The following is a 25,829-nucleotide window of genomic DNA, read 5'->3' on the forward strand; positions in this document are numbered from 1 at the left end:
AGTTATAGGTGTGTTTTGAAAATAAACCAATTAGAGTCTCATCTCCCATTCCCTTTAAGACCCAGCTGCGTCGCGCCAAGAGCGCATTCGCTATTTACAGGATGCAAAGTAAGTCTAAGTGGAAAAGATGAGCATTTCAAAAGCAAACTGTTAACAGTTTTTTAACAGAAAACTGTTAAACAGAGCATCTACTGCGTGAGAATGAGAGATAATGGATCTACTTTCACATTCACTCTTGGATAGGTAAACCTTTACGCACAGACATCAATTAGTCTATAAATCAATACTTTTGTTTGTTAAGCGCAAATATTCGTTTCAAAACTATTTCTAAATTCTGTTCTAATTTCCAGCAAACGAATAAATGAATAATAATAACAAAATGTGCTCAAAAACCTGAGTTATATCCTAAAACACATGCTGTGCCCCATATGGTCTAAAACCTGACAGGTGGGCAAATCTAAGCTTGTTTTTAATAAAACACATATAAATATGGATATAATAAATAATACTGCTAATAATAATAACATTATACAAAAGTAAATTGTTATGAATGAACTGAAAAAGCCTCCCGAGATGAAGAAGACATAAAAGCAGTGGTTTTTCATATTTATGTAGGCTAGAAAATAATATGTTTTGTAATATTTTAATCCTTTATATTTATATTATATTTCTATTCTTATTATATCCTATATATATCCTTAATATTTAAATTTTTTCATATGTAAAGATATTTGCCTATTGCTCTCTTGTGCGTATTAAGCAGTGCGTAAGCGAGGCACAACTCTGCGCCGGAGTTTAGACCGGGTTAGTTTTGGTCTAATGAAAAATCTATTATAGTTTCTCAAATAAGCAACGCGCCAGCAGTGCGCCTCAGAACGCCTTCCTTTTTAGACCAGAACGCCTATGGGCGCACAAATGAGCGCTAATGCATTTGCTATTTAAACGGCGTAGCGCAACGCCTCAAAACGACTGTTGTGCCAAGCTGACACTACCAAAAGACTATTGCGCCACGCCTTGCGCCACACTGCGCCAGGTGTATGATAGGGCCCTAGGTCTTCGTCTGGAAATTAAATTTAAAAATGACTTCAATACTCATAGAATGGTTTTAATTATTGAATAAACTTGTTTTAGATGTTTCCGAGGAGCATTAAATGAAAAGTTGTTAAAAAATATGAAGGGAGGTCTCATTTATAGAATGTAATGCTTGAATAGAGAACCTTATTAAATACTTGACATTTTGAATTAAACATTTATTTAATTGAATTATTTTATATTATAGAATTGTATTTTCTTAATGTTTTCCAGTAATCTTGTTTTTTTTTAAAAATAGTCTATTACAAATAAACAAAAGTTAAATATATATATAGTTACATATACACTACCAGATAAAAGTCTTGTCATATATCCCAGTTGTAAGAGCAGCAAATAATAACTTGACTTTTGGCTGATCATTTTGAAAAGTGGCACAAGGTAGTTTTATTCTGATGAATCATCTGTTGAACTGCATCCGAATCATCACAAATACTGCAGAAGACCTATTGGAACCTGCATGGACCCAAGATTCACATAGAAATCAGTCAAGTTTGGTGAAGGAAAAAAAAATCATGGTTTGGGGTTACATTTAGTATGGAGGTGTGTGAGAGATCTGCAAAGTTGATAGTAACATCAACAGCCTGATGTATCAAGACATTTGTGCTGCCCATTACATCGCAAACCACAGGAGAGGGCAAATTCTTCAGCAGGAGCTCTCTTTCTCATACTTCAGCCTCTACATTAAAGTTCCTGAAAGCAAAGAAGGTCAAGGTGCTCCAGGATTGGCCAGCCCAGTCACCAGACACGAACATTATTAGGCATGTCTGGGGTAAGATGGAGGAGTTATTGCAGACTTTAATTGACTTTATTAATAAGTTATTTGAGTCGTTGCAGAGATGTATGGATGCAGTATTCCAAGCTCATGCGTGGGAGTCATACACAATATTAATTATTTTTCCAATGGAGCATGACTTTATATACTTTACATCATTTCTGTTACCGTAAGTGACAAGACCTTTGTCTAAGCAAAGCCAGACCATACTGTCCTTATTAAATAATTAAAAATCAAGGCAAGATCATATTTTATTTTGGTAAAATAATTGTATAGAGGCATTTGCCTTTCAAATAAGCTATTTCTGATACCAAATGTTCAGCTATAAGTCATTATATATATATATATATATATATATATATATATATATATATATATATATATACAGTTGAAGTCAGAATTATTAGCCCCCCTGACCTATTAGCGCCCCTGTTTATTTTTGTTTAATGGAGGGAAGATTGTTTCAGCACATTTTTAAGCATATTAGTTTTAGAAACCTATTTCTTATAACTGATTTATTTTATCTTTGCCATGATGTCAGTAAATATTTTACTTGATATTTTTCAAGACACTTCTGTACAGTTTAAAGTGACATTTAACGGCTTAATTATTATATTTCTTGAAAAAAGCTACACATTATTACATGATAAACATTTATTTGAACCAAATAAAGCCAATATTAAGTCAAATAGTATTTTATTTAACTTTGAAAATTGCTGGATGAAACAAACAAATATCATTTCCAACCCTTCCCCCATAAATTAGCAAATTACAATTACACAAAAAAAAAAAAATAAATAAAGAGCATAGTTACACTGACAATTACATTTAAAATGCAAATATGTTGGATTGTTAAAACTTAGAAATAACCCATGTCCAAATAGTAAATTTTAATGAAAGGTTAAGTTTTTCCAGCTTGATTTGTCATTCATTATTTGTCACCATGTACAATTAGAGGCGGAAAATCTTTAGCTTCTCTTTAATGATCAGATTGAGTTTGCATTCCCTCTTGTCTTCCTCTGTCCTCCCCTCTTCACGTCCCAGCCTCTCCACACTCTTCCTGAGAAAAATGATCGACACAGTGTACTGAAAGTGTGAGCGAGAGAAAGATTAAATCCAAGTTTCTTTCATCCATGAGTGCTTTCATGTCTTTTTTTTTCAAGCAGAGAATTATCAGCACCGGTACTCGTGCAGCAGGGACCGATGGGAGAAAGAGGAGGAGGTGTGAAGAATGAGGAAGTAAAGGTGCCTGATGAAGAGGGATTTTACTTAGCATCCAATTCTATTGTTTTGGTCACAAGATTAATAAAGAAAGTGATGCGACAGTCTAATCAAATATGTCATTGATCACAGAACTGAGCGCTCACATAAAGCATCCCAGACTCGTGGCAGAAAAGACCAAGATTTAAGGATCTTAGAAGGAGGGATTTACGTCTGACCTCAATACACACAAGGTTTTAATGAAACAACCGAATACAGAGGCAGCATGAAAATGTTATTAAACCACCTCTGAAGGGAAACCAAAAAAATTAGCAAAAACAACCCTTTCTATAGAAAGGAATTTTTCTGATATTCCTGGCCCGTCTTTTAATCTCCTGTGTTTGGAGAATTTTTTATTTTATTTTTTCATTAAATTTGTGTCAGGACTAATTTTGAGGCGAATGAATACAGATGTCAGGGTGCCATCGGATCCCATGGCAGGGCTCTTAATGAGATAACAGGCTTTAGTCGAAGAATTAACACTATTGAAAAAATGAGATTAGCTGAATGGATGCAGATCCGGCTGGAACGGGGGGCTTGGCTTGTGCCGTATCAGACTGAGAGACCTGCGCTGCCAAATCACAAATCTATTTCCAACGTCGGTATTAATTATCAAACTAAAGCTGCTGTTGCGTGTTGATTCATCAGGGTACGCTCCTGTATTATCTCCCATTAAGCGGAAAAAAGGAGAGATTATGTGGGCCTTCAGGGGCGTTTTATAAATTCTATGAGACTGTTAAACCATGTCATGGACTTTGGAGGATAACACCACCACGGTCCTATGTGGTGTCGCGTGTGCTAAAATGCACCTTTAAGCCTTAAATTTGATTATTTATTTTAGTTTTCAATTAACTTGGCCCGGTGTGGAGGAGTTGACTTGTAAGGTCTTTATGTGTTTGTTTGAGTGCATACATTCAAGAGCGCTCGATGGCGTACTCCGCATTCTAGGACTGAATCGCCATACAATGGCTTTCCATTCTTACTTCCTTGGCACCCAACGTAATGATTACCATAAATGCACATCTTCTTTTGTGGAAGCGATGGGTGCTGGCAGTGCAGTTTGCGTGTAAGACAGTGTGCCAACTTACCCAGATCTAGATGCAATATGATTGAGTGAAAGAGTTGAGTTGATTCGGTGCTGCATTGATTGGCAGCCTTGTCTGTGGCGGCGCCTTGCTGATTATCCCAAGCACACAGGGAGCCTATCACAATCACACAGGTAATAATCTCCCAGTTGCACGCTGCTATTTCACACATGGATGCGGCCTGTGATGAGAAAAGTATGTCACAGTATCGATAAATAATTATGAGCGATGAGACTCTCTTCCTGTATTGGAAGTTGGCTGAAATGACTTCATAAAGCCGGGGGATTGTGGGAGAGGTGATGTCGTGACAGCATCTTTCTGCCCGCTCACAATCGCACCATGATTATGCAGTGTGAGCACATCTCGCCGTCCAGCGCGCATGTGAGCATCTCGGCTTTCGTCTGATGTTCTGGTGTTTTATGCATTTGCTATCTGATGAGGCTTGACGCGCTGATCAGAATGGTATTCTTCGCCCTATTGACAATGACAACTCTGACGCCTTTGCTGATGTATTCCGGCGGACTCACTGTATAAAAATGGAAACAAAGAAGGCGACACCTGAGGGAAAGCAATGGGTTGGAGATGGAAAGAATGACAGGCAGATTCAACAATCAAAAAAAAAATGGAAAGGTGACAGCATAAAAACAGTGAGAAGCTCAGAAGGAAAGAGCAGGTACGAATAGAAAGTGGGAGAGTAAACAGTCGTACGAGCCAAAAAAAAGGGAGATTTAAAAATAAGAAAGAGAGCAGGGAAATGAAAGAGAGAGAGAGAGAGTTGCACAAACGGGGGTGAGGGTGCAGTGGTAGATGGGAGGGGGACAAAATGAGACCAAATTTTCTTTGGCAATCTCGTCTCTCCTGCTGCAGGTGTGGGGCTATTTCACTAAAGCAGGCCAGACGCGAATGTCATTAGTTCCTAAGCCCCAGGTGAATTTGCCACTGTTCCACATGATTAACCCAGATAATTGTGTGTTGATAGCGAGCATGGTCGATGGAATACAATTTTCAGGCCAAGATTCCTAAACAAACAGCTCAGCAGAGGGCTGGGAGGTGATGGTGTGTTGTGCGGGGATGTGAGTCTGTGTGTGCATGCTTTAGCTGGTGTCGGTGGATGACTGGCTGTGGCGTAACCTGCAAAAACAAAAAAGGGATTGTTGTTAGAAGTTTGTTAGCTTTAAGGCCCCTGTGTATTTTTAATTAATTTACTTTTTACTGTTTATTTGGGGGTAAAATTGAGGTTTGAAATAACGAGTTTATTACTATTTATTATTGTTAAGCCCATTGTGTACTTCAGCAGTCTGCAACAGTGTGTGCACTGTACCCATGACATAATTTTCATGCACCCCAGGCAAACTGAACATTCAAACAAGATGTTTCACTTTGTGGTACTGTGAATGTGACAAAGTCACCTCTTTGCAAAATAGTTGTTTGAAGGTATTTATCAGGTGAAGGAAATCCTCTAACCCTAAAGACTTTTTAAAATACTCGTTTTCAAACCAAACCAGGCACCGGTGAGCACAGTCAGTGCAAACAAATGCAAATAGGGCTATTTGCATTATAAAATAGATTTGTATAAACCTGCACTACCTACTTCGCTACCGCGTCGCCAAGTACTAATCCAAGTACTAATTTGACATACAAATATAATTGCATAAATAGCCATGCATGAAAGATGTATTAATGCTAAGTAATGCAGCCAAGGTGATAAGTAGTAATGCAGAATTTGAGTTGAAATTTAAAACTCAGGGGCCACACAGTGGTGCAGTAGGTAGCACGATCGCCTCACAGCAAGAAGGTTGCTGGTTCTAGCCTCGGCTGGGTCAGTTGGCGTTCCTGTGTGGAGTTTGGATGTTCTCCCAGTGTTCACGTGGGTTTCCCCCACAGTCCAAAAGCATGCGGTACAGGTGAATAAGGTAGGCTAAATTGTCTAGTGAAGGGGTCACCAACTCTGTTCCTGGAGAGCTACCTTCCTACACATTTCAGTTGCAACCCTGACCAAACACACCCGTTTATAATTATCAAGTGCTGCTTTAGGTACTATTAATTGGTTCAGGTGTGTTTGATCAGGGTTGGGACTGAATTCTGCATGAAGGTAGCTCTCCAGGAACAGGGTTGGTGAACCTTGGTCTAGTGTATGGATGTTTCCCATACAAGAAGGGAAGAGGCGATTGCTCAGCTCCCATAAAACATATGCTGAAAAACTTGCCGGTTCATTCCGCTGTGGTGACCCCAGATTAATAAAGGGACTAGGCCGAAAAGAAAATGAATGAATAAATATAAAACTCAAATATAAAAGATAGTATAGACAAACATCATTAAGCCAGATTAAAGAAACAAAGGTTAAACAGGCTGAATTAAAAAAAAAAAAAACGGATAGCGTCTTTAGGAGCTAGTGTTTCTAGAAACCTCATTCAACGTTAATCCTATTGCGATTAAACTAACTCAATAATAATTTAATTCTCAGCCAATATATTTGGAGTGTGTTTGGATAGATTTAAATGCAACTCAATGCAAATTATAAAACAGTTGGTAAAATGTTGTTTCCGGGCCAATCATTATCTTTTACTACCTTAACATATTTTAATTAACGTTTTCATTCAGGTCAATATAGATTAATATTACAGTAAATTGAGTTTGTGGTACATTGAAGTTTTCTCTTTTTTTTTTTTACTTCACATTTGTTTCTGTTGGTTTCTTTGCATTGGGATGTTCTGTAAATTTTATTAAAATTACAAAGCTAGAATGAACAATTAAAGCTGTTAAATTACAAATAAAAGAAATGCCTCATTCTAGTCTTAAAAGTATCTTCTTTGAGTGTTCTGAAGATGAACAGACATCTTGTTCATCTATTTGTTTGGAATGACATAAGGATGAATAAATGATGGCAAAAAAGTAACACAAATTGAGCTGAAATTGCACACTTCTGTCACAGAAACATAGATCAAACTGGCTGAAGCATATAAACAAAATGCACTATTCTTCTTTACACAGTAATCAACCAAGACAACAAAATATATTTTTGCATTCTAATGCACTCATTCGATTGTGACCGTTTGGCTTTAAACTTCTAAAATGACCCTAATGTGGTTTAATGCTGTGTGGAGTATACATGTTTAGAGGTCGTTGTGTGCACATATGATAGAAGCTAAGAAGGAACGGGGCATAAACTTGACCAACAGAAGTGTGCTTTCATTTGCATTTCACTGCAGGTATGTAAGCCCATTCTTTGTTCTCATTCTTCTATGCAACCAAATGGTTGTGTTATTCTTTCAGTTTTGCTGAGAAAGTTGTTATTCCATAGAGAAAGACAAAATTAAAATAACACTACTTATAAAAAATGGTGCCTAGTTTAAGCTAATTTTTATTTTAGAACAACTACATTGTCTGTAGAAATAGCCACAAACGTTCTCAAAGATTAATGTGGGTTTTCTTCATCCATATCCGTTAACCACCATTACCCTTGATAGACAACATAGTCTCAAACTTGACAGACAAACTTTTTTTCACACGTTATTAGTGAAATGGCATTTATATGAGCCTGAATATGTAAACAAGGAGTCATTAATAATGTTTTCAGAAAATACATATTCATGACACAAATCAAAGAAAAATGATTCCTGGATCATTTCACTCAATCTTCGCACAAATGACAAAACCCGGCCCTCAGCATCTAATGTTTGCATATCATTTTAATATAACCATTTGTTGCGCTTGAAGATTTTCAGATGTGAATGTGCGAGGGTCTACAACATTTGGCTTGGCTGTAGTATCAGAATTATTATATCGCTGAACGTTTTCAAGTAGTGGTGGTTACTGTATGTAAAACATACAGTTTCACAGCACTGAACTTGGCCATAGAAGTAAAAAAAAAAAAAAAAAGGTATTATAAGGCAACACTTTTACCAACATACAGTACACAAATACATAGTTGACAGTTGGGAAGAGGTTCAAAATTGTCCGGAGACCTAATAATTTTTAACTCTGTCCCTGCATAAAGATTTAATGGTGTAGATGCTTTTCACCAAGCACTTTTGTGTTTAAAAGATGCCTAATAGACATCTAAACATAGAAGTTTTGGCTAAAACAAGGCTAAACTTGGGCTCTCAGTGAAAATCTGATAGACGTTGATAGCAATAGTCCAACAATAGATGGGAAACCACATGGGAAAGCTAGGTTGCTGCCGGAAGTGGTGTTAGTGAGGCCAACAGGGGCACTCAATCTGCAGTCTGTGTGTGTCCTAATGCCCCAGTATTTTTATGGGGTCTCTATACTGCTCAGTGAGCGGCATCTTCCAGATGAGATGTTAAACCGAGGTCCTAACTCTAAGTGGTCGCTAAAAATCCCAGGATGCCCTTTAAAAATAGTAGGGGTTTAACCCTGGCATTCTGGCCAAATTTGCCCACTGGCCTCTGTCCATCATGGCCTTCTAATCATCCCAATATCATAAGTGACTTCATCACTCTGTCTCCTGTCCATCAATCAGCTGGTGTTGTGTGCGGTCTGGAGCAATATGGCTGCCGTCGCGTCTTCCAGGTGGATGCTGCACACTTGTGTTGGATGAGCAGATCCCCCATTGTGTAAAGCACTTTAGCTGCGTCTCAAATGGCACACTATACACTATACACTCATGCACTTTGTACTTATGCACTTACACACTCAACAGGATAGTATATGTATGTAGTGGCGTCCCAAATGGCACACTAATGTTTTTTTGCTAAGCGGAAATTCAAACCGTTTCCCTGATGATGTTTGACGGTTGCCAAATCAGTGAAATAAACGACCGAATTATCAAATAATACCTGCCGTGAGTATTGCCGCATTCACCATCGGGAGGCGCTATAATCACTCTCGTAGGAGAATTTTGCTTTCACCATCCAAAATAAATAAAGTTATTCAACATGTGCGTCCGATAGCTCCGCCTCTTCCGCTACGTAAGCAAACCTGTCATTGAGTGTGTAAAGTGTCCATCATTACACACTTCATTTTAGCGGCTGAATGAGTGCATCATCTGGGTAATTAAAGTGCACTTATTATTTTTAGAGTTTTCAGTGTGAACACACTACTTACACTATTTATACTACAAAATAGCGTAGAATAGTGCATAAGTATGCAATTTGGGACGCAGCTAACGAGTGTATATAAAAGCGCTATATAAATGCAAGGAATTATTATTATTATTTTTAACTATTATTAAACTTTAAAATGTGATTAGTTGACTTTAAACAGTTAGTAAATCTGTTGCTTTAAAAAACATCAAGTAAATTAACTTTGTGCATAAACATACAAATTGTTAGCTTAATTCCAAGTTACAATGTGTTTGCACACTTTTTATGTAAAGTCAACTTGTCACTTTTAAGGATTTTTTTAAAGTAAGATAATTATTGAATTTTACAGAAATACTATTAGATTTTTACTGACAGCAAATATAGATTTGGTTTTAGCCAAGATGTTTGTGGTTAGGGAAGATGCACAACATAAATAATTAGTCTAAACTAACAGCAAATTTCATATTTTGAAATGGGGGAAAAAAAATAGAAAAAAAAATAGAAAAAAAAATCAATAGGTTTTGACAAATCTTTTTTTACTCTTAATTTTGAGGGTAAAATAAAGGGGCAAAAACTGAGTAGTGATATTGTTAAGCAAAAAGTGTACTTTAGCCATCTATAACATGCACTGTACTCATGACATTATTTTTAAGCATGCACGCAGAGCACAAACTGAATGTTCAAACAAAACACTCCACTCTATGTTTGAACGTATTTAGGTGAAGGTGAAGCAAATCCTCTAAGCCTAAAGAATCTTTAAAATACTTTTTTTCCAAACCAAACCAGGCACCTATAAATATAATCACTGCAAACAAATGCAAATAGGGCTATTTGCATTATATAAAATAGTGAATTATGAACACAGTTATAGTCATTGTAATTATGAACAGTTATATTACATTACATTTAGTTATTTCAGTGCAAATGTGTACTAACTTGACATACAAAAATATAATTTCATAAATAGCCATTGTGGAAGATGTATTAATGCTAATAATGCCACCAAGGTGATAAGTTTAGGCTTACGTTTAGACAGCAAACATAATTTTTTGAGTGTAACCAACCCGTTAAAATGAACAAAAGAGAAAAAAAAATACAATAATTACCTGACAAAAAAAATCTATAGATTTTGACGAATAAACTGGCAACAGACTTCTTACCATCCCAATCTAGTATGTACAATATTTAAAAGGAGAAGCTAACATGTTTAAAGGACATTACATAAATCATTGTCAAACAGGCAAAGGTCAAATAAACTGGTAGATCAAAACTAATAATCAAACACAAAGCAGACATTATTCACAAATCTCTTGTTACAAACTTCAACACATACACACAGCTCTGCACTAGAAAGACAAATTGTTCAAATCACTGAAAGGCAAGAGTGACAAGAAGTCACAGCTTTTAAAGTTCTGTAGGCCAATCAGGAATGAGCAACAATCAGCCTGTGGTTAACCAATCACATGTTTTTTTTTTTTTTTCTAGGCAGAAGTTTTCATTAAAATATCAAAGCATAAGTTCAATTCGCCATATAACATGGGCACTGAATGGGCATTTTATTTAAACCTTGACATAAACATAGAAATTATTTTGACAATTGAATTTAAAAGAAAATCTAATTTAATAATGTTGATAAGTTAGAGTAATTTCTCAAGAAGCATTTTTTATCAAAAGAAAAAAAAAATAGAAGCAATTTAACAGTTTCACTAGTGATCCTGAGGTATCTACTATATGTATTGATTATTTGGTAACACTTTACAATAACAGTATAAATAGTGATGGGTTAATATGTAAACTAAACATTACTTTATTATTAACTAATGATGAGTTAATCTATACGCTAATCATGAACTAACCTTAACTACAGCATGATTTACAAGAGTTTATGTGTGAATAACGGTTACCGAAATTACCTGTTAGTACATGCTTGTTTGTTAATGTATTCATTACCACATCCGTTTGTTTAATTTAACCATTGTGAACTCATGATATGTTAATATAGAATTATATCATGACTTTACTTAGAGGGGCACATCATCATTAACCCATTCTTAACTACTCATGAACTACTCCTGCACGAAGTACTAGTGCATTTACACTGAATAACAATACAAAAGTGTTCTGTCAACTTCAACATGAACAGTTTTAAAACACAAGTTCACGATGAGTTAATGGTGATGTGCCCCTCCAAGTAAAGTCACATCATAATTATACAATAACAGCTCCTCAGTTCATGTTGGTTACATTTAGCTTAAAATTAAATTTTAATTAATACATTATTTTAACAACATGTACTAACAAGTAATTAAGGTAGCCGTTATTCACACATGAACTCTTGTGAATCATGTTCTAGTTAAAGTTAAGTAATGATTAGTATGCGCCTTAACTCATCATTAGTTCATAATAAAGTAATGTTTAGTTTACAGATTAATAATTTATTACTGGTTATTTTGATACATAGTTTTTTATTACATTTTTAAATAAACTTCAAACAGAAGCACTGCATACATACATCAAAATATAAATAATAGTCTCCTTCAGCCATTGTCTGTCAGTCCATCCAGCCATTCACCTATGAGCCAGAAAACACTAGAACACAATCATGAAGATTCATGAAGCTTGTTCTAATATGGGACGTTTCTATGTGCTGAACAGGCAGGCTCTGTACTAACGACTGGCTCATTGATTTGTCGAAGACATGCTGAGATAAGAGGACAAACAGACAGTGAAAAGGGAGGAGGTTCTGGAATACAGATGAGCAAGCTGATATTGATCACTCTTTGGGGTTCTCCCTCCTCGAGGGCTCAACTCACTCGCTTTACACTTCAAAACGAGCACACGGGCTAAATTTACATAGACATCAGTAATCTAATAATGTACCTTATTCTGTATGAGACACGATTGTGATTAAGGTGTTGCTTTTTTAGGAATGCCAAAGTACCAACTTCAGGACCAATCGGCGCTAAAATGTAAAAAAATAAAAAATAAATAAATTGAGCACTGCTGTGTGTAATCTTGAACATAACTGATTGACTATTAGAGCGACAAGCGGCATACAGCATCACACTCTCTCTCATCCGCACACATAAACACGCACACAGACGCACACACAAATGCGTGCTTGCTCGCTCGGGAGCGTTATTGTTAGACCGCCCGCTCCCAATCAAATTACACCAGTTACCGACCGCTCCTGCGCTTTAATCGAAAATTTATTCCTGCATTGCAAGAAATCTGGTCGGGTCCTGCAGCTCTATGCGGAAGTATTGCTATAACAGCCAAGAGGAGAGGAAAAGGAGAGGAGAGAGAGAGAGAGAGAGAGATGGGAGTTTACTTACATTCTCTCAGTCATTGTGAAATAGGCAACCCAAGCTCATTCTGAAAACGTAGTCTGGAGACAGCGGAATACGTCCCAGAAGGTACGTATGGCTGCATTTATTTTTTTAAAGCGAACGCTACGGGGCGGTGTGACGCTGTTCCCTTTCGCGCTTGCCGACCGACCGCTTACCTCCTTGTGGAGGGCTTTCCCGCTACAACCCGTTTGTCCACTCAGCTCATCGTGTACGTCGGCAGACTTGAGATGCAGAGAGGAGTTGACTACGACAATCGGTTTCGAGTTCGGGGAAGAGCGGTTCCAGAAATCAGGTAAGACAAAAACAGAATCCAAAAAATTAAGTGAACGAGTTTCATAACAGGGTGAGAATGTGGTGAAATCTGAAAACACGGTAAAAAAAACCCCAAAAAACAGGGCTTTTCTTTTTTTGGATGGGCTTTGGTAAATTGTTGGTCAGGTTTAGGGAAGTGAGCGGGCGGGCAGGTCAATCAATAAAATTGGTTGGGTTTAGGGAAGGAGGAGGGCGGGTCAGCAGATTGGCCGGTCGCGCAGTCAATCATCCAGTCACTTGGACAGCGGCCTCGGGTGGGTTCACGCGAGAACAGCGCGGGCGCAAACTGCACTCGCGAGAGGCATTTGAGATGCGAAAAAGCGCACACAGCGGCCTCTCGCGCATTCGCAAAAACAAAAACTGCAGCCGTACGTACCTCCCGGGACGTATTCTGCGGTCTCCAGAAACGTCCGCGGGACTACGTTTTCAGAATGAGCCTGGGTTGGAAATAGGAGCTTCTGCTGTAAGTGTCAGGGAAAAACTGTCCAGCAAACACACGCAGTGAAATTGTGCACAGTTTCTGCATTTTTAAGTAGTTGGAGCATTGTAAATACTCACGCTTGCCTCCCTCGCTATAGTAAGCTACGGTGACATAGTGCATGAGATAAATGATGTCAGTACATAATAACCGGTGAAGATTATTACTGAACCTATACCAAATTGTCCGCATCTGCATCTTGGTGCACTGAAGAAACAATTAATTTTGACACCCCTATTGACTATAGTGTTCATACGCTGAACTAGTAAGACTGTGATTAGCTACAATGATCATTCCTTCATGCACTTCACCAACCTCATACACATTTACTCGTATACAAGAGTGTTTGAAAGCTACGTCTATCAGATAATCTATCAGTTGATCACTAATACATCTGCTCATAGATGTATGCAGCTTTCAAATGTTCTCATGTTTGTGTATCTGTGTATAAACAGTAAGAAGTGAAGAGCATCAAGTGACAATCGCAGTCATATCTGTTGTGTTTCAGCAGTGTTTTTAAAGCATATTGAAGAATGCTTAGGTGTTAGCGGGACATTTTTAAATTGACATTACTGATTGGTATAATTTTGTACTTTTGACATCCCTAATTCTGTTAATTATGTTCCTGTTTTACATAATAAAGTTTTATTAATGATACACATTGTTACATCTACTCACAATGCCATCTGATGTTCCCTCTAGAAATTCAAATAGCTCATTTTTGGGTGTTTTCTTTTTAAGGCTTTGATGCATACCATCCCACTGGTGTGATCAGTCTTGGCTGATCACACTGGTGTGATTCGAATTTTCAAACAATCATGTGATCAGCTGCTAAATTCAAATTTGCTTTCTCGCAATGGCTCACAATGATAATGATAAAGATTGCATCACTTTACTTAAATATGAAATCAAAAATGTTTTTGAATAATATGTATTTTAGGTTTCAAACATTTAAATACACAAGTAATAGCAAAACACAACATTTATGGCTTATAAAATACACACCGATGTCGATGTAGATAGCCACACCTTTAAATATAAGCAATGATTTTTTTATTCATATTAGATACACAATGTTTAGCTTACTAGAATGTTTACACTGTCCTTCTCCTAATTAAACAGCCATTTACGTTCGTGTATTTTGTTAGTTGATGAATTAAATTGATTAACTATCATGTTGTAAATCCAGCAGCTCTAATCTCTCTACTGAAGTGCAGACTAACATGGCGGCGTCCATTACCAATAATAGATCAAATAATATGCTTATCATTAAGCTGTTTTCATTATAATACCTATTCGGAACACATATTTGAGAATCAAAATATTATATACTTCACAATTATTATTTGCAGAAAAGGAAAAAAAATATCAAAAACAATAATACGATAACTAAAATTTAAATATTTCACTTGGTACATTTACATGGACATCAATAATGTAATTATATTATTTTAGGTAAGACAGTAATATGATTAAGGTCTCTACGTAAGTTGTTTTTAGAAAATTCCTTTTATGTTGCCGTTTTGCATGTTATTTGATGGCATGCATTATGTCCCCACAATATGCTAAGCAAATTTACATCCAGAACAAAATACAGTTTGTCTTCGATATGGTACAGATTTGGGAGTTTGATTTTATTTTAAGACAGATTTAAATGCAACATTTTTTTGTTTGCCATTTGTGCCTCTTGTCGCAAAATGTGGAGAAAAGTCCAGCACAAGAGTGTGATTTAAGGTGTGTAAATGTATACAGTGCAATGCGACTAAAATAAGAATACTCCACATCTTAATTCGTCTTCATCTTAATTAAATAGCTAGATTAAGGTAATCAAAAATTCTTAACCAGATCATTGTCTTAATCATATTAACCCTTATGTACTTTTGGGGATGTTTTCATCCACTCTGGGGTGTATTTGAGTCTTAATTTGGCCATGACTTTTTCTGTGTTTCAGCTAGCAGAATAATTTTTGGGAATAAATCTTATTTTGACATGTATTTTGAGAAAATGCTTTGCATTAGAAAAAAAAAATGGCTATACACCCTGGGCAAATTTACTACCTTTTCTTACTGTATGTTCGGGATGAAAACATCCACTGAAAAAAAAAAACTGCTGTAAAAATGCATCAGATATTTTTTTTTTTTTTTGCATAAATCTGTTAAATCAACCTCAGTCCTGATCAAAACTGTTAAATTGCTTTTAAAATTACAGTATTTTAACTTTTTAATTGCCAAATTCATGAATGATCTCATTGATTTGGTGAAAAAAAAACACACTATTACTAATTTTTATTTGTTGATCCTAAATGTTGGTGGCTATTTTCCTCTAATGACTTCCATTATAATTATATATATATATATATTTTTTTTTGACACAAAACCATGACACCATATAATCATGCATTTTTGATTGTTTGTGGTTTTTCCTGTTGGGAAGAGGTCAAATTTGTCATTTTTACTGTTGATCATCAGTTGTCACCATTAACCCTTTAAACCCTTTTTTGTCTGTGAGTGTGTGAGAGTGACCTTTGCGCACTTACCTTGATGTGTCTGAGAAAATCTAAATATGCATCTCAGCTCTCAGAACTACATGGAGTAAACAAAAACAAAAACTGTGTATTTATGCACCATCAAATGTGGTTATAATGGAAGTCAATGCATGGGGCAAAAACAGCCACCAACCGTAAATTAGGGAGAAAGAATGAAAATCTAACAATGCATCATGCCAATGTTGTAATTAATCATTCACATGTTAAAGAGTGTGATAAATGGTTAAAAAAATCCAGTCCATAATTTCTTTTTATATTGGAAATATGTTATTTTGTGTGTTTTTTTTTTCACCAAATCAGTGACATCATTTATAAACTTGGCAATTAAAGAGTTAAAATCCTGTAATTTTCTAAACAATTTAGTAGTTTTGATCAGGATTAAGGTTAATTAACAGATTGATGAAAAAAGAATAAAAAAAAAAAAAAAAAAAAAAAAAAAAAAAAAATATATATATATATATATATATATATATATATATATATATATATATATATATATATATATATATATATATATATATATTTGATGCTTTTTAAACCAGTTTATTCAGTGGATGTTTTCATTCCTAACATAACAAAAGGTAGTTATTTAAACAGTGCACACGGGATAATGTCAGAGTTTTGTAGTCCATGTAAATACCTTGACTGTTATTGTACACAACAATAGTAGCTTCTTTTAAAAACAATTTTCTTGTGAATTTAATTTACCAGTTCACCTAAAACTGAAAATTCTGTCATCATTTACTCACCCTTCAATTGTTCCAAAACTGTTTGACATAAAAGAAGAAATTTTATAGAAAGCTGGAAATTCATAGTATTTCTTTTCTTCTATTGAAGTCAATGGTTAAAGGTTTTCAGCTTTCTTCAGAATATATTCTTTTGTCTTCAACAAAATAAAGAAACTAATAAAGGTTTGGAACCACTTGAGGGTAAGTTAACAGTGAGTACATTTTCATTTCTGGGTGAACTTTAGTTCACTTTAAGATTTAAAAACCCAATAATCCAACACATAATAATGCAGCAATAAGTTGCCAAAAAGTCTAGCCAAGCGAACACAAGTCTGTAAACTCGCGAATAACGGATTGTACTGTGACTGAGGTGCTCTTTTCTGCTGTTCTCCTATAAGGACTGCAGCGACAGATGAAAGCTCATTACGCAGCGTGGTGAGGAGAGGCGTGCAGAGGAAGTGGGGCGCAGGGGTGGCTAATTGGGGTGTGTGATTACACCGGCTGCTGTTAGCAGGAATTAGGCAACAACAGACCCGGCAGTACAGCTCATCATCGCAGAGAGAAGAGAGTAAGGCGATATCGCTGATATTGCCCTAATTACACCAAACACCTTCCCTCTTACAATATCACATAGCATAACACTAACATACACACATTGTCTACAGGCACGTGCAAAAAGTCAAAGTCAAGCTTTAGGAATAGCAACTTTTTGAACTCTTGTGGCACTTTCACAGCTGTTGTAATGCCATTGACGGATTTTGCCTTATCAGTGGTGAAGCATCTAGCTCAACTTTGACCAATGAATTTGCATTGCCTGCATATCTTTTGGTTAACCAATGAGGGAAATATTTGGGAGAAATATTCAGATGATTCATTACAATATAAAACTGAAAATCCACACTGCACAACAAAGTTTAGAGTTTGCATATGTCATAACTCAATATTTTGACAAGTTGAATTTATTAGAAGGTTCAAAATTATTTAAAAAAATGAAATAATACAACAATTTCTATGTCCATTTTCTTAGCAAAGCAACTTATAGATAGCACTTTATCACCCGCACTTTCACATTTGAACAATAAACTGGAAAAAATTATCTCTGTTTACAAGGACCTGTGAGACTATTAAATAAAGTGCGTTATGCATGCCAGGGTGCTGTTCCATAAAACAAGTTTAGAGAAAAAGCCAGGCTTATTTTGGTAAGTCAGGTTTATTTATGGCGGATTCGGTTTCATAAATCCAGATTATGATAGTTTAAACTCAGTTACTCTGGAAACTTATGCTGGGAAACTAGCCTGGGGTGCGTTTCTGAAAATCAACGTTACCCAACTAAGGTCGCAAGTTCCGTCGTTATAAACATAGTTTGTAGATTTGTCGTTTACCAAATGTGTCGTTCCAATGAACATTCGGAAACTGCGTCACAAACTTGTACGCTTGCAACTACACCTCTGTAGCTGTATATACTTCAAGAGTTCACACTTAGCTGATGATTTACAAAGCTTATTTGACATGCTGTCCCGGGAGAGAGCCCCGAGCTCAAGGGCTCCTCGAGCCCGGGGCTTCCTCCCGTTGGCAGAGCAAGAAGGGAGCCCGAGCTCGGTGGATCTCAGAACTCCCCTGCTGCTGTAGCTAAGGGAACGTAACGGATTAGACAAGCTTGATTGTTATGTATGTTGAATGTCTTTGGATGGTGGGAGGAAACCGGAGAACCCGGGGAAAACCCACGTGGACACGGGGAGGACATACAAACTCCCCACAGAAACACCCACCGGTCCTATGGAACTAGGGCCGGCAGTATTCTTGTTGTGTGGCTCGCAGTGCTAACCACTGGACCGCCGTGCCGCCCAATCACAGGTAAAGGAGGAGAATAGGGGAGGAGGGGGGTTTCTTCCAAACGAAGATAAAGTGAACTGAAAACTGAGGCTATTTATAGTGGCTTAGGGCTCATATGATTGGAAGATTAGTGATTAGCAAATGCGAGACCGGCCGTGATAAATCATAAGCACGTGATCCTCTCGAAATTAGTTTATGAATAAACTTCACTTAGAAACATAATTCCTGGCTGTGTTTTATTCCCAGTTAGACCCCTATGCCCTATTCATGTAGAACATTCTAATATTTAAACTTGGAATTATTTAAAAAAGAAAAGCAATAAAGTCAACACTCTTAAGTGTAATTTGCTTCCAAAGTATTTTACAGTTCAGTTTTAGCGATCTTCATGTTTACAATTGCGCTCCCTTCGCAGTGCACTTTGAAAACTTCCTACGAATTAATGTAATTTTGAACACAGCCTCATGACGAAAGCTATACGTGACCTATTATTTAAAAGCAGAACTTATGTTACGTCTCCAAATCTTGTGAAAACAAAAAGCATAGCATTCACTAATGCGTTTCATTTCGAGTAGGTTATATATTATGTATCTGTACTGTATATGACATGGGCCTGCAGGTTAGAACATTTCTGCTGTGGTTTGCATGTGTCAAATGATAAAATTGGACTTAAAAAAAATACAAAATAAATAAACAATATCCCACTTAACAAGAATAAAAATAATAATAATCATCATTATCATTAATTTTATTGTTATTATTAAAGTATGATTTTTTTTGACTTCCTAATAAATAATAAATATTAAATTTAATTTCTTAATAAATAGTCTCATTATTTATTTGTTTATTTAAATATTTATTTATTTATATGAATTATATGAGATTAGAATACGTCTTAGTTTTTGCAAGTGATTTTATGTTTAAGAGTAGAAAATGTAACGTTCTCAATATTTGTAAAGGAAACATTGGATGAATTCGTTGTGAACTAGCTGCTCACTCGCTGTGAACTAGCTGTCATTCATTTCAGCAATAACATCCAGCTGCAGACCCGCAGACCCACACACATTTCAGCACACATGATCTAGGCAGGGGCGAACCATATATGGTTAAGAGGGATGATAATGTTATTAATGTCTTCTCGAACCTCTTTATTAATATATATTTTTATTTTTAAATCTGTGTTCAGCAAGTATATCTTGATTGGTCAACTTCAGATAGATTGTGTTCAAGCTTGCACACTTCACTTAATTTAATCTGACTGCTCCCAAACTTTGTTGACATGCATAATTAGGATTGGGAGCTTGTGGGCTAGCTTGGCTCATAAGTTCCTCTCAAACAGTACAAGTCAAGACCATATAAGAGCATCAGCGTTTTTTTTCACGATTTCTCCCAATGGAAAAAAATGCATATGAGCTTGTATGACAGCAAAAATGGCATTGTTAATGCTCACCTTTCAGGCCCGTAGGGGTTTGGGTGGTTCAAAAGACCCACCCCCCACTGACGAAGGTCCAGAATTTGTCCCATACAGGAGCTCATTCGTTCTATTTTGACTGCTATTCCATCATAAATTGTGAAAATAGCCCAATGCTTTTTCATGAGTCCAACATCTGTGCAAGAAAACATACAATCTAACAAAAATTAAGTCACCTTTTACTACTGACCTACTGCATTGTTGTTAAATATAGAAAACATTTACAAGTAACTTTGTTTCTATATCTTGGACCTTATTCATGAAAGAAAAAATGATCAATTAAAAGGTGGTGGTGGTGGGGGGTGGGGGGGGGGGGGGGGTAATGGCACCAAAGGCGGCCAATATTAAAGTTAGTTTTAATACTAATCAGGCTATTGTTATCCATGAATTTTTAATATAACTTTTTTTTTTTACAAGAGAAAGACATGATATACGCAGTGGATGCCCTTTCAGCTGCAACCCATCTCTGGGAAACATCCATACACCCTCATTCACATTCGTACACTACGAACAATTTAGCTTATCCAATTCACCTGTACCGTGTGTTTTTGGACTGTTGGAGAAACCTTAGCACCTGGAGGAAACCCACGTGAACGCAGGGAGAACATGCAAACTCTACACAGAGATGCCAACTGACCAAGCCGAGGCTCGAACCAGCGGCCTTCTTGCTGAGAGGCGACAGTACTACCTACTGCTTCGCCTTGTTTTGTGTTTGTCTGAAAAAAATTAGACTACCATATTGTGTATATTCCATACAAAGTATGAAGCGGTCAGTTATTGTTACATGACTTGTTGTGCGCTTACACAATTCATTCAACTGGGTGTGTCTGGAAGGTTTGAATGTGTCATGCCGCTTGCACGCGCAAGCTGCACACTTCCATTAGAAATAACAAACTTGCGTGAACTCTATAAAAGCGATATGCGAATTTCCCCTAAAAGACCACCGTCATTTGCAAACTCCAACAGTCGATTTTTTTGTACCGACATCGTGGATTCACCTGATTTGTTGACAAATTGGTTGCAGATCATTTCCTTGGCAGTTTGCGGGTCCTTTACTGGGCCTTTTCCCCTTAGAAAAGAAACTTTCCAAAAGCTTTCTTACTCCTTTTGCTACTTGTGGGTTCAATTTGGGTGCTCAAGAGACCAAGCTGTAACCGAGAGAATACAGTCAGTTTTCAAAATTAAAGATTTTTTTTAAGTAAAAGATTGCTCAGATTCAGATAATAGATAAAATTAAAATAATTAATGATTTCTTGTGCCGGTACCAATTCATTCCATGGCTCGGTGGTTGAGGACTACTGGCCTAGTGCATGTGTATAAAAACGTCATCCCTATAGGGGCAGGTTTTGTGTAATTTTTAGGTTTCATGATGTCACAAACTGAAGAAGAATCTTATTGTATTCTAGCAGCCATTTCTAAGGACAAATTCTGTAAAAGACAGTATCTCTCTTTACATTGACCTTTAAGTGTTGTAACTTTGCAGATTCAGTTCATATTCAATCAGCAACATTTAACACAAACTAAAGTTAAAAAGGTTCAGTCATACTCAAGGACCCCTTAAAATACTTCCTTTTGCATGCATTGCAGCTTTAACTGACCATCCACCAAACTTACTTAAGGCAGGCTAGCCAACATTAGGCCACATATACGTTTCTCAGAGGTATGCTGTTGTGCACCGCCGACAGGAGTTTCCATCTTTTTCTGAATGTCCTGACAAATCATTGATTTGCACTTCATTCCAGATCATTCTTTCTCTCTGCAGAGCTTCTATGTTTGATTTTCTACACAAAAGCTAGAAAAGCAGAAAGGACAAGGTGAATTGGAGAGAAGTGACATTAAGAACAATGGCAGAACTCTGCTTTGATTTTGCGTCACCGGTAATATACGCTGATACTAAGTCAAAGAGCCAAAGAATGCATATCCTGTGTTCATCTCTGTCTCGCTGTGTCTTGTCTTTCAGATGGTTGCGGTCCATTGCTTTTAAGAGTCCCAAAAGAAGACATCAGCAAATCTTTTGTCTTTCAATGTGGGATCTGAAGGATCTTTAAATTGCACCTTGTTCAAAGTCTGAACCTTGGCCTGAAGTGTTGAAAGACAAGCATTAACTGCCTGTTTTAAGTGTTTACATTAAGTCTACCATAAATTTTAGGAGAAAATGCCATGTTTAAACAGTTCTGTAGCACTCTTAATAGTCACTTTTTCTTGAGATATATGAGACCATCAATTGTAGACCATTAGTGAAATGTTCCAAAATGTTAAATATTTATTTTTAAATTATATATATATATATATATATATATATATATATATATATATATATATATATATATATATATATATATATATATATATATATATATATACTAACTTATTCTCTGCTGAAAAATTTTGGTGATTAAAAAGTTAACTTTCCTGAAAACGTACTTTTTTAATATTCCTATTTTTCTATTTTTACAGCAAGAAGGTCGCTGGTTCGTGCCTTGGCTGGGTCAGTTGGCATTTCTGTGTGGAGTTGGCATGTTCTCCTCATGTTCATGTGGGTTTCCTCCAGTTGTTCTGGTTTCACCCATCAAAGACATGTCCAAAGTCCAAAGACATGCGGCATAGGTGAATTGGGAAGGCTAAATTTGTCCGTATGTGTGTGAATGATGTTTTCCAGTGACTGGTTGCAGCTGGAAGGGCAGATTAATAAAGGGACTTAGCCGAAAAGAATAAATGAATGAATTAATATTTGATTTACCAAAGTCACAAAAGTGGCATTTTCACATCAGTCACATCTATAACAAATAGGTGTCACATCCATAACAAGCTTTTTTTTGCCCAAAAATGCAAAAAAATGTCAAATAAAATAAAATAAATCATGTTTGTTTTATAGTGAGCCAAATTTGATCTTTTTAGCATTGTTAATTTTGTCTTGTGTAGTTTAATTCACAGAAGTTCTACAAAGTATGTTGTGTAAACTCGCAGACTTTTTTGGTCACATCCACAACTCATATTTATTTTCCTCATTTAAAGTATAAAAAACGTTTACAGATTGATAGTTTTCTGACCCCGTAACTCTGGTTATTTCTTTTGGAAAATATAAACAGATGTTTGTTTCAATATAATGTTAACTTTCTCGGTGTATTGTTTTTACTGAAAATGTAACATCCATAAAGCTGGAATTGCTCATTTATATATAAATGAAGCTATGAAATGAAAGGCATTTTTAGCAGATGAAACAAGATTGATAAAGATAAGACCAAGCTTAAAATCTTTCATTGGTATTTTAACATGTGAATGACATATTTAAAAGATTAAATCAAACACTAATTTGATACGTGAACCATTTTCCTTTGAGCTAGTTTCTCAGCAAGATAAAATCGCCTGCAACCAATTCTTCATCAACTGCACAATACCAGATAAACAAAACCGTATTGTGCCGCGTCCTCTGCGGTCAGAGAAGGTCTCCATGCGTGGATGAAGAAAGAAGAATTTGAGCGAGTAGGCGAGTAGTCTATTACAAAACCATAACAAAACACCGGTGTGGTCTCTTCAGTGTGGTCCAAGAGCTTCACTATCAAAGCTACAGGTGCTGCACAAGTGGAGCACATCAAAAGCTCCGCATCTCCAAATGAAACATTGTTGTTACTTGTCTTTGAACCTCATCTAGTACCACACGCGACAAAAGCTCAATGAATAAAAGACAAACCACGGAGAAGTGCCCGCACCGCCTTTACCAACCGGCGCTTTGTTACACTAAATCGTTTGCAGTTAATGTTTTCGCCAGCTTTTAAAATAAAATAAGAAAGATAAAGACCAACACGTCAAATGTCCATATGATTATCGATTTGTTTATGTAGCCTACCAAAGTATCTGTTAGGTAAGTTTTCCGAAATAAGGGTAAATTTAACCGAAATAATTAAACTGTCGGCTATTAATGAGGTATCATGGATTCTAAGTCCCGACTACTAGTTTGGCATTCGTTTGGGTCCGAATAAAAGGTGAACGATGACATACATGACCGCTAGATGCCGCTAGAGTATTTGATAACGCTAAACTAGTGTTTACTTTCTGGAAATTTGTACACTTTTCTGATCTCCTGTCAGTTTGTGTCAAATATATTTTGAAGAAGGAGCTGTAACTATTAGACACAACAAATACCCGATAAGCTTTAAAATATATTATGAAATTAAACCATAAAAGGGGTTTTACAAAGTTGTTTATAAACTGGAAATCGAAGGAATATTCTTTTAGGTATGACAAAGTCTGTAAAGACTGCGCCCCCTGGTGAATTGAAAACACATAAATCCTCTTCACCTGCAACAGACAGAAATCTAACAAACCAGAAATTATAGACATTTATTAAATGGCCCTAGGTTAATCACGTTGTTTTTGTTGTTGCATATGGGAAACCCTGGTAATGTTTTTAAAAATATAAAACTATTCAAAGTGGTAAGTAAATTTTACAGTTTAATTTAAAATTCATGAAAAAAATTATAACCAAAAGAAAGATTTTATTTCTCTACAATTTCACACAATATTTGCAGTCAATTAAATGTTTGAACAATATGCATAATGTTAATATTTCTTTCTATATAGAGATTTGAGTTCTATGCGGGAGCTTGTATTATGTTTTCTTTTTATGCGACTAAAAGCAAAGGGCTTCAGTTTTTATGGTATTTTTTGAGACATGTTCCACTTTATAGGAACTATAATTAATCACTAAAAGAAATGTTGATGACTTATGGTAAAAATAATTCTAGAAAGACATTAATATGCCAACCTACTTTTAGACAGCAGTTAATAATGCACTCAGTGTGTGATTATGCATTGTAAATTCGAAAATCATCATCACTGATAAAAAAAAACAGCAATATGCTTAATAATGCAGAATTAAGTATCAACATCTGAGCATAAATGATTGCAGAAATTAACAATAAGTGTCACAGAAGCAAAATACATTGATATCATTTGCCTTGGAGAAAATGAATTTATTTGAATAATATCATGTGCAAATGATGCTGCCTGTTTCTCTTGCATTGGCATTTTGTTTTTGAAAAATCATAGTAAAAATGCAAAATGATAATGAATAACCAAGAGATAAGATTTGCCTAAATATCATAATTTACATTATGGGTTATCACAGCATATTGCTTCTATTATATTACCGGAGGAGAGTGGATTTAGATTCAACTCCCCTATATCATTTTCATACTGCATATTATAATGGTATACTTCATTAATAATAACAAATAGAAAACAGGATGTTTAGTATTTAATCTTTCTTTCTTTTATAAATTGCATGTCATATTGAACATTTTCTTTTTAAAGAATTTTCGACACCAGGTTGATTAGACAGTTCATAAAAACATCTGGTGTACATCTAATTTTCAGAGAACAAACAAGCACAGAAAGCAGTCAAACGCCTCTGTTATTTTATCATCATGTAAAATGGTTGACATTAAGCAGCCATCAGTTTAATCTCAACATTTATTTCAGTATTATAAAAGGCATATTCTAAAATGACAAGCAAAAGTTAAAGACCTGCATAAACATACAGAATTTATCCCTTAACACTGACGACAGGCTGGATCTACAGAGCGCTAAAGAACATCAAGGCGGATAATTGAACTCTGTATTAAACTGTGCACTATTGTTTTAAAAAGGCCTGCCTGGATGTTCTTTTACCTGCTGCCAAATGACTTACATTTGCATGTCATTGGCCGTCCCTACTTTCATCTAAAATAACACTCATTGCGTAATAACAAGATGAACTGTGTCAGAAATACCTACTGATGCTCCAGTGCGGAGGTACATCTGCCTGCCTCTCTTCTCCCGCCGCGCGCTGTTTAGAGCAGCACAAAGGGTGATGGGCAGTC

At 36.0% G+C, this 25,829-nt stretch overlaps 1 long non-coding RNA gene across 1 annotated transcript; it reads right to left on the bottom strand.

Moving 5' to 3' along the window:
- Positions 1–2,545: 2,545 nt before the first annotated feature.
- On the bottom strand, positions 2,546–25,799 carry LOC141386204 (uncharacterized). Its single transcript, XR_012407710.1, has 3 exons — positions 25,740–25,799; positions 21,583–21,760; positions 2,546–5,340 (listed from the first exon to the last, which is right to left on the bottom strand). It is a non-coding gene; the product is annotated as an uncharacterized lncRNA (long non-coding RNA).
- Positions 25,800–25,829: the final 30 nt, after the last annotated feature.

This window comes from Danio rerio, chromosome 6 (genome assembly GCF_049306965.1).
Source record: "Danio rerio strain Tuebingen ecotype United States chromosome 6, GRCz12tu, whole genome shotgun sequence".
NCBI lineage: Eukaryota > Metazoa > Chordata > Actinopteri > Cypriniformes > Danionidae > Danio > Danio rerio.